This window comes from Gigantopelta aegis, chromosome 7 (genome assembly GCF_016097555.1).
Source record: "Gigantopelta aegis isolate Gae_Host chromosome 7, Gae_host_genome, whole genome shotgun sequence".
Classification (NCBI taxonomy): domain Eukaryota; kingdom Metazoa; phylum Mollusca; class Gastropoda; order Neomphalida; family Peltospiridae; genus Gigantopelta; species Gigantopelta aegis.
The window spans coordinates 26024426-26039410 of record NC_054705.1 but is presented as its reverse complement, the minus strand read 5'-3'; the positions used below and the strand labels follow the sequence as shown (position 1 = coordinate 26039410).

The 14985-nt window shown below is 37.0% G+C and overlaps 1 protein-coding gene across 4 annotated transcripts in view; it reads right to left on the bottom strand.

Moving 5' to 3' along the window:
- LOC121376761 (coiled-coil domain-containing protein 73-like) overlaps nucleotides 1-14985 on the bottom strand; it is a 173194-nt gene that overhangs the window by 101878 nt on the left and 56331 nt on the right. The window lies entirely within an intron of this gene.

Below are 14985 nucleotides of genomic sequence, written 5' to 3'. Positions count from 1 at the left end.
GCTAATTGGTCTTTTCGTTGTCTTGCTGTGACATGTGATTTTAACATGCATCGTGTGTATCGCTGTCAACTCGGGAGTCTGGCAGTTCAGATTTGTCATAGTTGCATTATGTAATCCAGTGGGAAGACATTTTACAATTCAGAGGTGTTATTAAAAGTAAAGTTTGTTTTATTAAACGACGCCACTAGAGCACATTGATTTTTAATCTTATCATCGGCTATTGGAACTAAATTGGATATTTTTTTTTTTTTATATGGCAACACTGAATGTCAATACACAGCCTGTTTAATTAGTGGCAACACGCTTCGTAGCCATTACGATGACAACAAACATTATAATAACACATCATTTTATAAACTCCATGTGCTTTTTTAACAATATAAATAGGCTATCCCACAATTCTCACTTCGGCAAAGGTTAAACAGTCGGGACAATTCGGCCTGTTACATTCTCGGAAACCGAAAGTAGTCGACATTTTCCGAATGAGAAAAAAAGGCAGAGTTACTTCCCTTCTGTTATTTTGACAAAAGAGGATCGATTTTTTTTTATGCTTACAAAAATGTCATTTAACAGGAGAAACTGTCTCCCGCACAGGTTAAAGGAGATTTTATCAAATACCGGGAGACTCCCGCGGAATCCGGGAGGGTTGACAGGTCTGCACCACACATATATAATATACAAATACAGTTAATGATGTACTGGAGCATGTGCCTGTTTTGTTTCATTTAAGTAAAACAAAGACTTTATAATGTGACTGAGACAGGCCAATACATCTTGTGATTGTTATGGCAAGTTCAACCATTTTGGTCTACAAATGGTGGCCACTGGCTGCATTGAACAGGTGACTGTGGGATTTATGGTGGCTGTTAACAACAGGTGGCCACCGGACTCGACTGTAGTTTAAATTTTCAGAACTGCTGAGCTACATATCGCACGCTTGCTGTATATGTCCTGCTATGACATGGAACTAAGATGGTTACAATACTTCTAATAAAAAAAAAGTTTGTTTTGTTTAACGACACCACTAGTGCACATTGATTTACTAATCATCATTGGATGTTAAATATTTGGTAATTCTGACATATACATTGTAGTTTAAGAGAGGAAACCCACTACATTTTTTCATTAGTAGCAAGGGATCTTTTATATGCACCATCCCACAGACAGGATAGTACATATCACGGCCTTTGATATACCAGTCGAGAAATAGCCCAATGGGCCCACCGACGGAGATCGATCCCAAAACCGTCTGTGCATGAAGTGAGCACTTTACCCTTGGGTTAGTACATCCCACACACATCACTGACTAGTTATTCTTTGTGTTATAACGGACACATTTCAGAATGAACTGAGTTATGTGGCGCGTGCTCACCGTTTGCTGGATGTGCTGCTACGACGTGGAACAAAGATGTTCACAATACTGCTGGACCTACTCCGGATCACCAACCCGTGGCTTGCAGAGAAGATGAAAAACTGTTACATCGAGGAGAAGAACCGAGAGACAAAACTACGAATTCAGTCTCACGTCACTTCAGCAGGTTTGCCTTTAAAATATCATATATTTTCAGAAAATTCACAAACAAAAATACTTTATGTATTTTATACATTTATAAACATTTTAAGTGAGAATATGTACCCTCTCAATGTGGTATTTGTCAAAAATTAATCCAGTAGTCAGAAGGTTAATTACTGTAGATTGGGTGGGTTTAAACTGATGTGAATTAAAATTAATCCAGTAGTCAGAAGGTTAATTACTGTAGATTGGGTGGGTTTAAACTGATGTGAATTAAAATTAATCCAGTAGTCAGAAGGTTAATTACTGTAGATTGGGTGGGTTTAAACTGATGTGAATTAAAATTAATCCAGTAGTCAGAAGGTTAATTACTGTAGATTGGGTGGGTTTAAACTGATGTGAATTAAAATTAAATCTGATGAAATCAGAATATATTTCATCAAATCAAATCAACAAAAAGCTAATTTGGAAATCACATAAATAAAATTCTTTAGAACCTTTAATTTGTTGTATTTTTTAAGTTATACAATGAAACCTTCAAAACTAGACCCTCTGTAAACCGGAATTCCCTCAAACCTCATGTTTTACACGGCTCCTTTTTTAAATACCAGTACAGAACAGAACCTCTCTAAACTGGATACCTCTTAAAACCAGACTTTTTACTTGGTTACCACTGTTATGCTTGGCAAACCAAAACTTCAATTTGGCTAAAGATTTACGTACTAGTCTGTCCCATCCTCCTACAAAAATGTTGGTTTTTGTGTGTAAATAATTTCAATTTGGTTTGATATAAGAAGAAAATTAAAGCTGTTTTGGAAATATATACCCCCCCCCCCCCCCAAAAAAAAAACCCCACAACAACAAAAAAAACCCCACAACAACAACAACAAAAAACAACAACCCAACTATTTTTGTCTGCAAGCTACAAAACAATCAGCTCAGAAATAAATAACTTGTAGTAAATTCTATAGTATGAAAAAATCGTTCCTTGTGGGACGGACTATATAGATAATCATTTTGTGGAGTGGCTTAAATTAAATTGTGCTTTGTAACATTATGTGATTAGGAAATACTTTATTTACTGCTTTAAGTGTTTAAAATAAAAATAAAAACAATACCAAATTAGCGCAGCAGCTTATGACAAATGGCTGCTTGAGGCTGTTTGAAAATACATGTCCTAACAAAGACTACAGTTCCAACCACATTGTTAACAACTACGATACATTACTCTCTAACCTTTTAGTATCATTAGATGTACACAACATTTTACACAGGCAGAAATCTTGAAAAACCCCATTATATTGACACAGATTCCACATATTAGATAACCATGTCACCTATATGTATATCGACTTAGCTGAGATTGCCTAGGGCAAAAAGCATTAATTTTGTGCTGGCTACCATTTTGCCTTTTTATAGAATACTCTCCATGAGGGGTGAAAGGATGTGACGTAATCTAATATGATAACATGTGTTGTGGTATAAAAGCACTCGTTATAACGTCATATTAATTACATCACATATTTCAAAGGCTTCCACCCTTCTTGAAGAGTAATCCATAAAAAAGTAAAATGGCAGACAGCGAAAAACTGCATGCTTTCTGTCCTAGGAGATGGGTGACATGTTTATCTAGTATGTGGAATTTGTGTCATTGTAATTGTGTGTTTTTTTCATGATTTCTATCTGGACAAAATGTGGGTAAAATCTATCGGTAATTAAAGGTAGGAGAATAATTGATCGTACATGTAGTTACTAACAATGTGGTTCAGGCTTTAATTTCACCCACATCACAGCTTCCATTGAAGGCTTCGGCACAGTACGACACATTGACGATGACATCAGAGGCCGTGTAATGTCGTACATCGACATCAACCTGGCACACCTGCCAGTCAGTGACCAGAGGAGCCTGGAGAAGTGGATGACAGACGAGATCCAGAAGGAAAGGAGAAGACACAACAGTCGGAACCGAGGCCTGGTGATGAAGGATGACGGAGTGGGCATCCCAGTCCAGATCATCATGAACAGCAAGGAGGTGCAGACCGACACCACCATGAATGACTTACAGGTAAATACAGTTCAACTTTGTTTAACAACACCACTAGAGCACACCGATTTATTAATCATGATGGATGGTGGAGTAGGCATCCCAGTTCAGATCATCATGAACGGTAAGGAGGTACAGACTGACACCAGGTAAATAAATACAGGTAAACTTTGTTTTGTTTAATGACACCACTAGAGCACATTGATTTATTAACCATCAGCTATTTGATATCAAACATTTGGTAATTTTGACATATAGTTTTAGAAAGAAAACCATGCTACATTTTTACGTATAATTAGTAGCAAAGGATCTTTTGTATGCACCATTCCACAGACAGGATAGCACATGTCACATCCTTTGATATACCAGTCCTGGTGCACTGGTTGGAACGAGAAATAGCTCAATGGGCCAACTGATGAGGATAAATCCCAGCTACATCCAGCTCCCTGGTAAATAAATATACATTTTCCACTGTTTGAGAGTGCCATATGAAAGTTATGAAATCAACAGAATTTAGAAATTTCATGTGACACTAACACAAGTGTGATAATTAATATTAAGTATGACTGTATTCACCACACAGTCGATGCTAACAACATTCAACCAGTTCAGATGTAAAGACACTATTATAGTAACAAATTTCACTCGTAAATTTAATTATCTTTCATTATAACAATAAAATAACATAAATCTATCTACCACTTATTTATTTATTCACTCATTCCTTCATTCAATTTAAATTTTGTTACTCAAATTGTAACTGAGTAGCTTGCAGCCCATTCAGACATGACAAGTCTGCCATGACAATAATATCCTATTCACAAGAAGTTAAGGGCCATATGAAAACTGCAACTGGTGTGAGACAGCTCAATCACTCTGCATCTGGTGTGGGATAGCTCATTCACTCTGCATCTGGTTTGGGACAGCTCATTCACTCTGCATCTGGTTTGGGACAGCTCATTCACTCTGCATCTGGTGTGGGACAGCTCATTCACTCTGCATCTGGTGTGGGACAGCTCATTCACTCTGCCAGTGGACAGAAATGCGCTTGTAGCTGTTGGATGACGGAATTGCTCACTTGCCGGTGTCTCATGTCTTAAAGTGTCTTATGATTACACCAATGCTCAGTTTATATGTTGGTGGCATGGTTATCCAAAACCAGATTGCAAAGACATTTATACCCTCCCAACCCCAATCTGACATGAAAAGTGTTAACACAACAAGAAGTTGTACATGCATAAAAAAAAGGAGAAAAAGTAAGTTTTTTTAAAAGCCATTGTGCTTCGCCAAACAATTTTGGATTTGTTTATGCATTCGCCACATGCTTTCTAATGGTAACCAAACAAGCTGTGAGTAAAAGGTTTGTGTACCTGCAATCTGTAATGCTTTAACAATGCCTGTAACATACATTTTTAAAAGTAAGATCAAATTTGATACTGGCCCTTAACATATTGTGACTAGTCCAGCTGTAAATATGCAGGAGGATTCTCTGAATAAGCAAACGATTAAAGTTCCACTTGTAAGCTGGATTTTTGTTTTATTACTGTAAGTTGTAATCCTTTGATACACCTTTTCTTCCAGGAAATGTATGAAGATCTTGCGATAAGTCTGCAGGGCACGGAGTATGACCAGGATACAGACGTGAGCTTCATTCTGCTGAAGGAGCAGGTGGCCGAAATCCTCGATAGGAATAACAAGATGGACCAGATGTTCATGCAATGTCTTGACCGCTTTGACGAATACAACGACCGGTTCCGCATGCCACTGCCAGACCTGATAGACCAGCTGGTTGTGCGGGAGAGAGAGGCACAGCTGTCACTCACCGAGGAGAACAGGGTCAAACAGAAGCTCATCATGGAGAGAGACTTCCTCGAGAAGCAGCTCAACAATCTGGAGGATGAGTTTGACAGTTTGTTGGAGAAACACCGACACATCATGGTCAAGTCTCAGAAGATCCCTCTCCGACGAAGACAGGACATGAAGTACCTACAGGTCAATGACAGGAACCAGACACTTCCTGAGAACCCGGACAGCAGTTCTCGAGCTGAGGACTCGTCCTCGTCGTCGCCCTATAGAGGACGATCGACATCCAGGTTCAGAACGGCTTCCTCCCGAAATGTGACGAAGGCGAGGAACTGGACTCATAGCTCTCAGAGCAGTTTCAAAGCACACAAATCAACTTTTGATACACTCAAATCTGATCCAGTTTCAACAAAGCCACGCAAACCAACAAGACTATACACACTCAAAAATACACCTTAAAAACTCCAGGAAGCATCATCATGGTTGAGAGTATCATTAATCCATAGTTTGAAACAAACAGTCAAAATAACAGTCCATGCCACACATTTGTCACATATCATTTATTTATCATTACAGAGATCTGCTAGTCTGAACAATATCAGACCTGAATTTAGAAAATTTCATAGGCCTTTCATTTCTGCTAACAAACTAGGATGTGAATAAGGATGATGGTAACATCCATGTAAAATCATAGAATAGTTGCAGTGGACAACAAGCACAGATTTGGATGTAATAAACACTTAGGTTAACACTAGGCAAGATGGACATGGACTGAAAATGGATGGTACGTAAATGTGAATGAAAAAACTATTAAGTTAACATATAAAATTTGTATCTCTGTACTGAAGCAACATTGCCATGGTATACTCCTGTTCAGTAGAATGGATGAATATAGCATATGGAAACGAATGGACATACTACATGATGATAATTGACTTAATGGGACATATTACATGATGATAGTTAATGGAATGGACATATTACAATTTACATGATGATAGTTAATGCAATGGACATATTACATGATAGTTGAGGTAATGGACATATTACATGACGATAGTTAATGCAATGGACATATTACATGATAGTTGATGTAATGGACATATTACATGATGATAGTTGCTGTATTGAGACATATTACATGATGATAGTTGATGTAATAGACATATTACATGATAGTTGATGTAATGGACATATTACATGATGATAGTTGATGTAATGGACATATTACATGATGATAGTTGATGTAATGAGACATATTACATGATGATAGTTGATGTAATGAGACATGATGATAGTTGATGTAATAAGACATATTACATGATGATAGTTGATATAATGGACATATTACATGATAGTTGATGTAATGAGACATATTACATGATGATAGTTGATGTAATGGACATATTACATGATGATAGTTGATGTAATGAGACATATTACATGATGATAGTTGATGTAATGAGACATGATGATAGTTAATGTAATAAGACATATTACATGATGATAGTTGATATAATGGACATATTACATGATAGTTGATGTAATGAGACATATTACATGATAGTTGATGTAATGAGACATATTACATGATGATAGTTGATGTAACAGACATTACATGATTGTTGATGGAATGGACATATTACATGATGATAGTTGATGTAACAGACATTACATGGTGAAAATTGATGTTAAGTTAAGTTAAAGTTTGTTTAGTTTAATGACACCACTAGAATACATTGATTTATTAATCATCAGCTATTTGAAGTAAACTATTTGGTAATTTTGATATATAGTCTTAGAGAGGAAACCTGCTACATTTTCCCATTAGTAGCAAGGGGTCTTTTATATGCAACATCCCACAAACAGGACAGCACATACCATGGCCTTTGATGTACCAGTCATGGAACTGTCTGAAGCAAGAAATAGTCCAATGGGCCTACTGATTATGCATCAGGTGAGAACTTTATCACTGGACTACATCTTGCCCTCCAGCCAGTGCACCACAACTGGTATATCAAAGGCCGTGGTATGTGCTAAACTGTCTGAGATGGTGCATATAAAAGATCCCTTGTTACTAATGGAAAAATTAAGTGGGTTTCCTCTGTAAGACTATATGTCAAAATTACCATTATGCTTGACATTGAATAACTGATAATTAATAAATCAATGTGCTCTATAGTGCTGTCATTAAAGAAAAACAAACAAACTTTAATGTCCTGACCCTATTTAAAACAAACTTTAATGTCCTGACCCTATTTAAAACAAACTTTAATGTCCTGACCCTATTTAAAACAAACAAACTTTAATGTCCTGACCCTATTTAAAACAAACAAACTTTAATGTCCTGACCCTATTTAAAACAAACTTTAATGTCCTGACCCTATTTAAAACAAACAAACTTTAATGTCCTGACCCTATTTAAAACAAAAAACCCTATTTAAAACAAACTTTAATGTCCTGACCCTATTTAAAACAAACAAACTTTAATGTCCTGACCCTATTTAAAACAAACAAACTTTAATGTCCTGACCCTATTTAAAACAAACTTTAATGTCCTGACCCTATTTAAAACAAACAAACTTTAATGTCCTGACCCTATTTAAAACAAACAAACTTTAATGTCCTGACCCTATTTAAAACAAACTTTAATGTCCTGACCCTATTTAAAACAAGATTTATAAATGGGATCGTTTCATGGACTCCATATAATCCAATGAGTGAATGATTAGGCAGCTCCATGCCATAAGGACATTATTTCTCACCTATCAAGAATTATTTTAGAAATAATTGCAGATAGAAAACTGCAACAGAAATTTTTAAAAACCAAATGGCAGCTACTATTTTAAACTTGTGTCCACAAACAGTTACACGCATTTGCTAAGGTGTGTCGACAACCCGGACTCATCCAGATCAACCGAAGTTAAATCAAACATTTCACCAGCCCACAGTGTGCTGTTTGAATACACAGGCATGTTTGACTATCTGTCAAGTGTTTTGTATATACCCAGTTGTTAAGCAAGTCTCTGGCAAAAAGACGTACCCATGCACAGTGCTTTCCTCATAAATAAACCATGACACTTGTTAAACAACCGTGTGGCTATTTAACTAAAGACCAGTTAATTTTACTGTGTGGCTTTGTGTGTATATACAAAAACGTCTCTTTGCTGTTACTCATGAGTGAATGTGTAAAAGGCAATCGACTGTCCCAATGTACACCTTCTTTCTATTCAGTGTAAGACTCGTTTCTGTACCTCACATCACCACGGCGACCACGTACAAAAGTAAGACTGACAGTTGTGGTAATAGCAGTGTGAAGACTTACTATCAGTGGACATTATAATTACTGAACCAAATAATTTGTTACCGCTTACCAGAATATTTCTTCAACTCATCAGTTATTTTATATGTTAACAGACATGGCCAACCATTGTAGAATGTGAATAATGGCATAGATATAGAAACAAACTTCCATGGAAACGTGTGCTTCCTAATTAGCTAGACTGGAATATCTACATTCTTAATTAACTATATTGGAATATCAACTTCTTTAATATAGTGTGGAGTGGATTTTCGGTGGATTGCTGTATGTCTTGTTTCTAAGAATGTTTATGCACAGTGCTTTGTGACTTTGCTTTCAGTCATATTTCTAAATGTGTAACTCACAATTTTGCTATTAAGACAGACTGAATATATATTTCACTTATACAATTAGTGAAAGCAAGTTTCATTTGGATCAACCAGTGACAAAGAAAGTTGATATTAAAACACAGCTTTGTCTTGTAATTTCTTCTCAAGTGGAGTGTTCACTTCACTGAAGAGTTTGAGATTTATAGGAGAGTAATGATGCCCATTTAAACACTTTAACAGTCTTCTACCATGGTCACATTGTGTATATATAAACATACAAATAATAAATTACTCAACGAGTACATTAAATCCACAAATATATCAAGCAAGTTAACTCTGAAGGCCTAGACTTCAAGACATGCAAACAACAACGGAATTGTGAAAAATAAAGAAAAAGAGTTGAACTTCTTTAAAAGTGAATTGCTAAAGAAGATGACTTTCAATGATAAAGGTGTGACAGATCAAACTACTGGACTGACGGAGGTGTAAAACCAATAAGACAAGAAAGACAGGTGAGAACAATTGCATACAATTATCATATGAAGGTTATATATAATTTTATATATATACTGTAAGGGCTGTCCCACAATTGGTCACATGGGGGAACTTAGGGCAGAGAAAGCACCACAATTATTATGCGTGGTGAGTCTGCCCTAACCCATATGCATACTGGGATCTAATCTATTATGTAGTAAATTAATCCTTGATTTTAGTGAGTGGTTGTGGTCAGAACCAAACTATCAATTATTGACACACATTTGATTTCAGAAAGAAAGAAAGAAAGAAATGTTTTATTTAATGATGCACTCAACACATTTTATTTATGGTTATATGGCGTCAGACATATGGTTAAGGACCACACAGATTTTGAGAGGAAACCCGCTATCGCCACTTCATGAGCTACTCTTTCCAATTAGCAGCAAGGGATCTTTTATTTGCGCTTCCCACAGACAGGATAGCACAAACCAGGACCTTTGTTGAACCAGTTATGGATCACTGGTCAGTGCAAGTGTTTTATACCTACCCATTGAGCCTTGCAGAGCACTCACTCAGGGTTTGGAGTCGGTATGTGGATTAAAAATCCCATGATTCAACTGGGATCCGAACCCAGTACCTACCAGCCTGTTGACCGATGGCCTAACCACGACACCACCGAGGCCAGTCATTTGATTTCAGTGTTATTGGTTAGGATATTTTCCAGGGTTGTTCCAAACCCAGACTTTTATTTTGCCCAAGAATCTGTTTTTGACTGAACAAGACAAAGATTTACGTTTATAGGCTGTACACTGTATAAATAACTTAAGGACAACATGCTGTTAAATGCATGTAGTTATCGTAAGACCAGTTCTAATGCACTGTGTCATTTAACTATTAATTGCCTCAATTTGAGGTGATTGTTTTTTATTTTTGTTTACTTTTACGTCCATATTTTCAAGTAGTTTCTGGCCAGAAATCCCAGCATAGTCTAGTTTTAAATACAACACAGGTTCTTTATCATTTTGTCTTTTGTGCTGACATACCTGCATCAAAGTATTCTGACATTGTTGTAAACTTTACATCACATGTCTATACACTGATAATTTATAGGTTGTTAAGAGGAGTTGATGTTTGTCTAGGAACACAGAAGCAACCTGTTGTCAAAGGTAAACAAATAAGACCTCTTGTTAATGTTGTCAGTCATCCTGTACTGGCCCACGTTTATGACACCATGTGTAACATGGGTAAGTGGATGTCCTGCACACACATTTCAAGTGTTTTCACTATTTTTATTTCATTTCAACTTATTTTCGTGCTTATATCCAATTATGGTTCAAGCACGCTGTCGTGGGCACACAACTCAGCTATCTGGGCTGTCTGTCCAGGACAGTGGGTTAGTTGTTAGTTGTTAGTGGTTAGTAAGAAAGAAGAGGGTGTAGTGGCCTTACACCTACCCACTGAGCCCTTAAGAACTCGCTCTGGGTGGGAGCCGGTACCAGGCTGCGAACCCTGTACCTACCAGCCTGTAGTCCGATGGCTTAACCACGACGCCACCGAGCCCGGTACCTCACTACACAAGAGAAAGGAAAGGAAAGATCATTTGAGGCTGGTGGCAATTTTTTGCCACCTGTTTAAAAAACGTCCACTGTGTATTGAATAGTAACAAGGCATATTTTGTATGCATGCACTTCACATAGAAAGAACACCACATACCAGTCTGTTATTTATTGTTCATGGAGCACTGGTTTTAAATGGAAACTAACCCAGTAGGTCTACTAATTAAGTCAAGAGTTTTTGAATGGCATTCCAATATATAATATAATAACTAACGTAAAGGTAAATTTGCTTGAGATGTATATTAACCATAAATACAATGCACTGAGTTCTCAACAATCAATTGCAACAGTGTTTGAGATTAAAAATTTGGGGCAATATCCCAGTTGGCTATTAACATTTCAAAATCTGGTATCCCACCTCAGAATTTAGTACCCCACTTATATGAAATTCATAAATAACATTCCCAGTCTATTGCAACGCCGCTATTGCTCCAGTGCAGCATTAGACTGGGTATATGTTGGGGGAGATCTTGTTATGGCATAGCATTAGACTGGGAATGAGCTCGAAAATACTGTTACTTAACTTCACCAGTAAATGACGACTTTCATGGTTTAACGAAAAATAAAAACGCAGGATTAAAAAAACCACAACATTATATGGTATCCCGGTGGGATACGGGGTTCTTGAAGTCTGGTATCCAAAATTAAATTCTGGTATCCCCAGGATGTCGGGATACTGTTAATCTCGAACACTGTTGCAACGATCATTCAACAAATAATTAAGCCACATTGTAAATTCTTCTTGTAAAAAACAGATCTACTCAATAAACAATTCAGGTTTAAGCCTGGTACATCAGGCTGTAAGTTTAGTAGGATTCCGTGCTTCTGTGCATCTCAGATTTAAGGTCAACAACAGTCACTTGTCGCACCCTGTTTTGGTTTCGTACACAATAAATATAACATATCTTGTCACTTAAAATCCATATTTCATAAATGGTAAAAAAAAAAATTAAAAGATTTTCTTCAAACATCCAGATGCATTAATTAGTAATGTTAAAACAATACAGTTTCAATAGCAATTTTGTATTGGAATTTTTCTAGCAGTTCTGAAAACAGAAATGTCATGTACCCAGTTTAATATTATTGTAAGGAGATTCAAAGTGACATCAACGGAATACTGACATCATTTAAATTCAAAATTAGCTGTATTATTACAATGTTTCACCACATTAAAATAAAAACTACTCTACTAACTTTGACCCCTGTCGAAATTCTATAATGAGCAGACAATCCTGTTTACAGGTTGGTATGTTTTTATTTTTCATAATTCTGGAGAAAGGATTAAGTTTGTTTTAAAAGATAAAAGAACTAAAAAGTAGGCCTACCTTTTGTCCAATATATGTCAAAAAATTACCGTTGGATATGTTATATTTATTTTGTACGAAACCAAAACAAAGATTATGAGATGGAATCCTAAAATATCCAGATTGCATTATTTGTCAGGGCTTGAAATAGTGGCTTGTGAAAAGCAGTACATTTTTCACCTGCTAAAAGCACCCAAAAAATATCAGGTACTTTTTCAAGAGAAGTAATTATATACGATTATCTCTTCAGCTATTTAGCTCAAGGTTGTGCTATATTTTAATTCCATAATGCTTAACAATATATCTCACAGGTCCTAATGTTTCATGCACAATCCCAAAATCTCTCCTCACCATTCTGTCTTATTCCATTCCTTACCACGTATCCTAGTGGTAAAGCACTCGCTTGATGCACGGTCACTTTTGGATCGATCCCCTTCAGTGGGCCCATTGGGCTATTTCTCGCTCCAGCCAGTGCACCACGACTGGTACATCAAAATGGCGTGGTATGTGCTATCCTGTCTATGGGATAGTGCATATAAAAGATCCCTTGCTGCTAATCAAAAAGAGTAGGCCATGAAGTGGTGACAGCAGGTTTCCTACCTCAATATCTGTGTGGTCCTTAACCATATGTCCGTCGCCATATAACCGTAAATAAAATGTGTTGAGTGCGTCATTAAATAAACTAATAATATTTCCTTCCTTCCTTCCATACTTTACCAAGCTCTGTTTTTACCATTCAGCAGAAGCCTAAAAAACCAGCCCAGCTTCAATGCCTGTAAGTTCTGGGTTCATATCTCAGTACCGACATGAACCCAAACTGAGTGCAAGCTCAATGTAGAGTTGTATGTCTACTACAGCGTCTTATCTCCCAGTAACCACTAACCCCTAGCTGTCCTCAACACAGCCCAGACATGTATAATAACAATGACTGAATTTTCATATCTTCTAAGTTCAAATGGGTAAACTTATCTATAACAGAACATGATAAAGCCATACACAAAATTTCCGCTCAATGTGTCCAGGCATTGTTAAAAAAACATCAGGAAGGATGGCGATGACACCTATATAGTCTGATCTGGTTGGACCACTAGGGGACTAGTAACAAAATTAGGGCACCAAGGCATGTTGGAGGAGCACCAAGGCAATACTTTCTTTCAAAGGAGGGGCATAAGGCAACTTTTTTCAGACAAACATTATTTAAGCCAATGGAAAAGTCATAAAAGTAAACCAGTTAGGGCACCTTGGAAGGCAATACAGTCCTTATGATTTGTCCAAGCAATTGCTCTCACTCATGTATCCACATGGGCGAAAACCTCTAACAATATTTTGCAGATTTGGTTTCCACTGACACACTGAGAGCAATTGCTCTCACTCATGTATCCACATGGGCGAAAACCTCTAACAATATTTTGCAGATTTGGTTTCCACTGACACACTGAGAGCAATTGCTCTCACTCATGTATCCACATGGGCGAAAACCTCTAACAATATTTTGCAGATTTGGTTTCCACTGACACACTGAGAGCAATTGCTCACCTCCTTAATTTCTGAAGAGCAGTTTATTGTTCGCCATCGATTTTCAAACCAGAAGCACTGGCAATCACGGCACTTGCCGCTGGTGCCGTAATAAAATTTTAAGCCTGTAATAATAAACATTATAATTGCAGAAGCAGACAATAATAACAGAGACAAGATATTTGGTTAATAACACAGGGAGAAAAACACAGAGACCTTCGCCATGGATCCGAGAAAACAGGCGACCCTGCTCAACTACCACAAGGCCATTCAAGACAGCGTGGATATCAACAAGGTCTGGCCAGACATGGAGTCCTTGTTCACAGAACCAGAGATACACTCCATACAGGCACGTCTCCACTAGCGATGGGACGATTCAGGGGGTTTATTTTCAATTAAATTTTCGATATTTGGTCAACAGTTCAATTTATTCACAATACTTTCCACAAGTAGTACAAGTACGCCAGCTATCATACATACATTTTAGTAAACTATTTTAAGAGCAAGACATTTTATTTTCAATGGTCAATTGTAAAATAATTGTAAATATAAAACTATATCTAGATTAGAAAACAAAAATAGCATTTTTATCATGCAGTAACTTTGCGGGTTCGGTGCAGGTTCAGAGTGGGATCTAGGGCTGCCACTGTCGTCCATGCAAATATGTCAGGTGTAAGGGAATCGAGCACTGTGATTGGCCGAAATACTGGTCATTGGGATTACCAGCAATGTGCTGAAACGTTTATGTATATATACCATAAAAGAAAATGTAAATAAACCACAGTAAGCAAATTAATAAAATAGTGCATGGGCCTAAAACAGTTACCGCAATTTTCGTGAACTGCAATTAATCGTCCCATTCCTAGTCTCCACAATGTTCTCATAGATAGTTTTAAAATTACATGTAAGTTCACAGAACCAGAGAAACACTCCAAACAGGCACGTCTCCATACTGTTCTCCAAACAGTCAGCTTTAAAATTATATACAAGCCAAAATTGACAGAATGCTCTCAACAATCCAAACAACTAACTAAGCATTCCCCATGACTATCAAAAATACTTGTTTCACTTTCCATTGTAAAT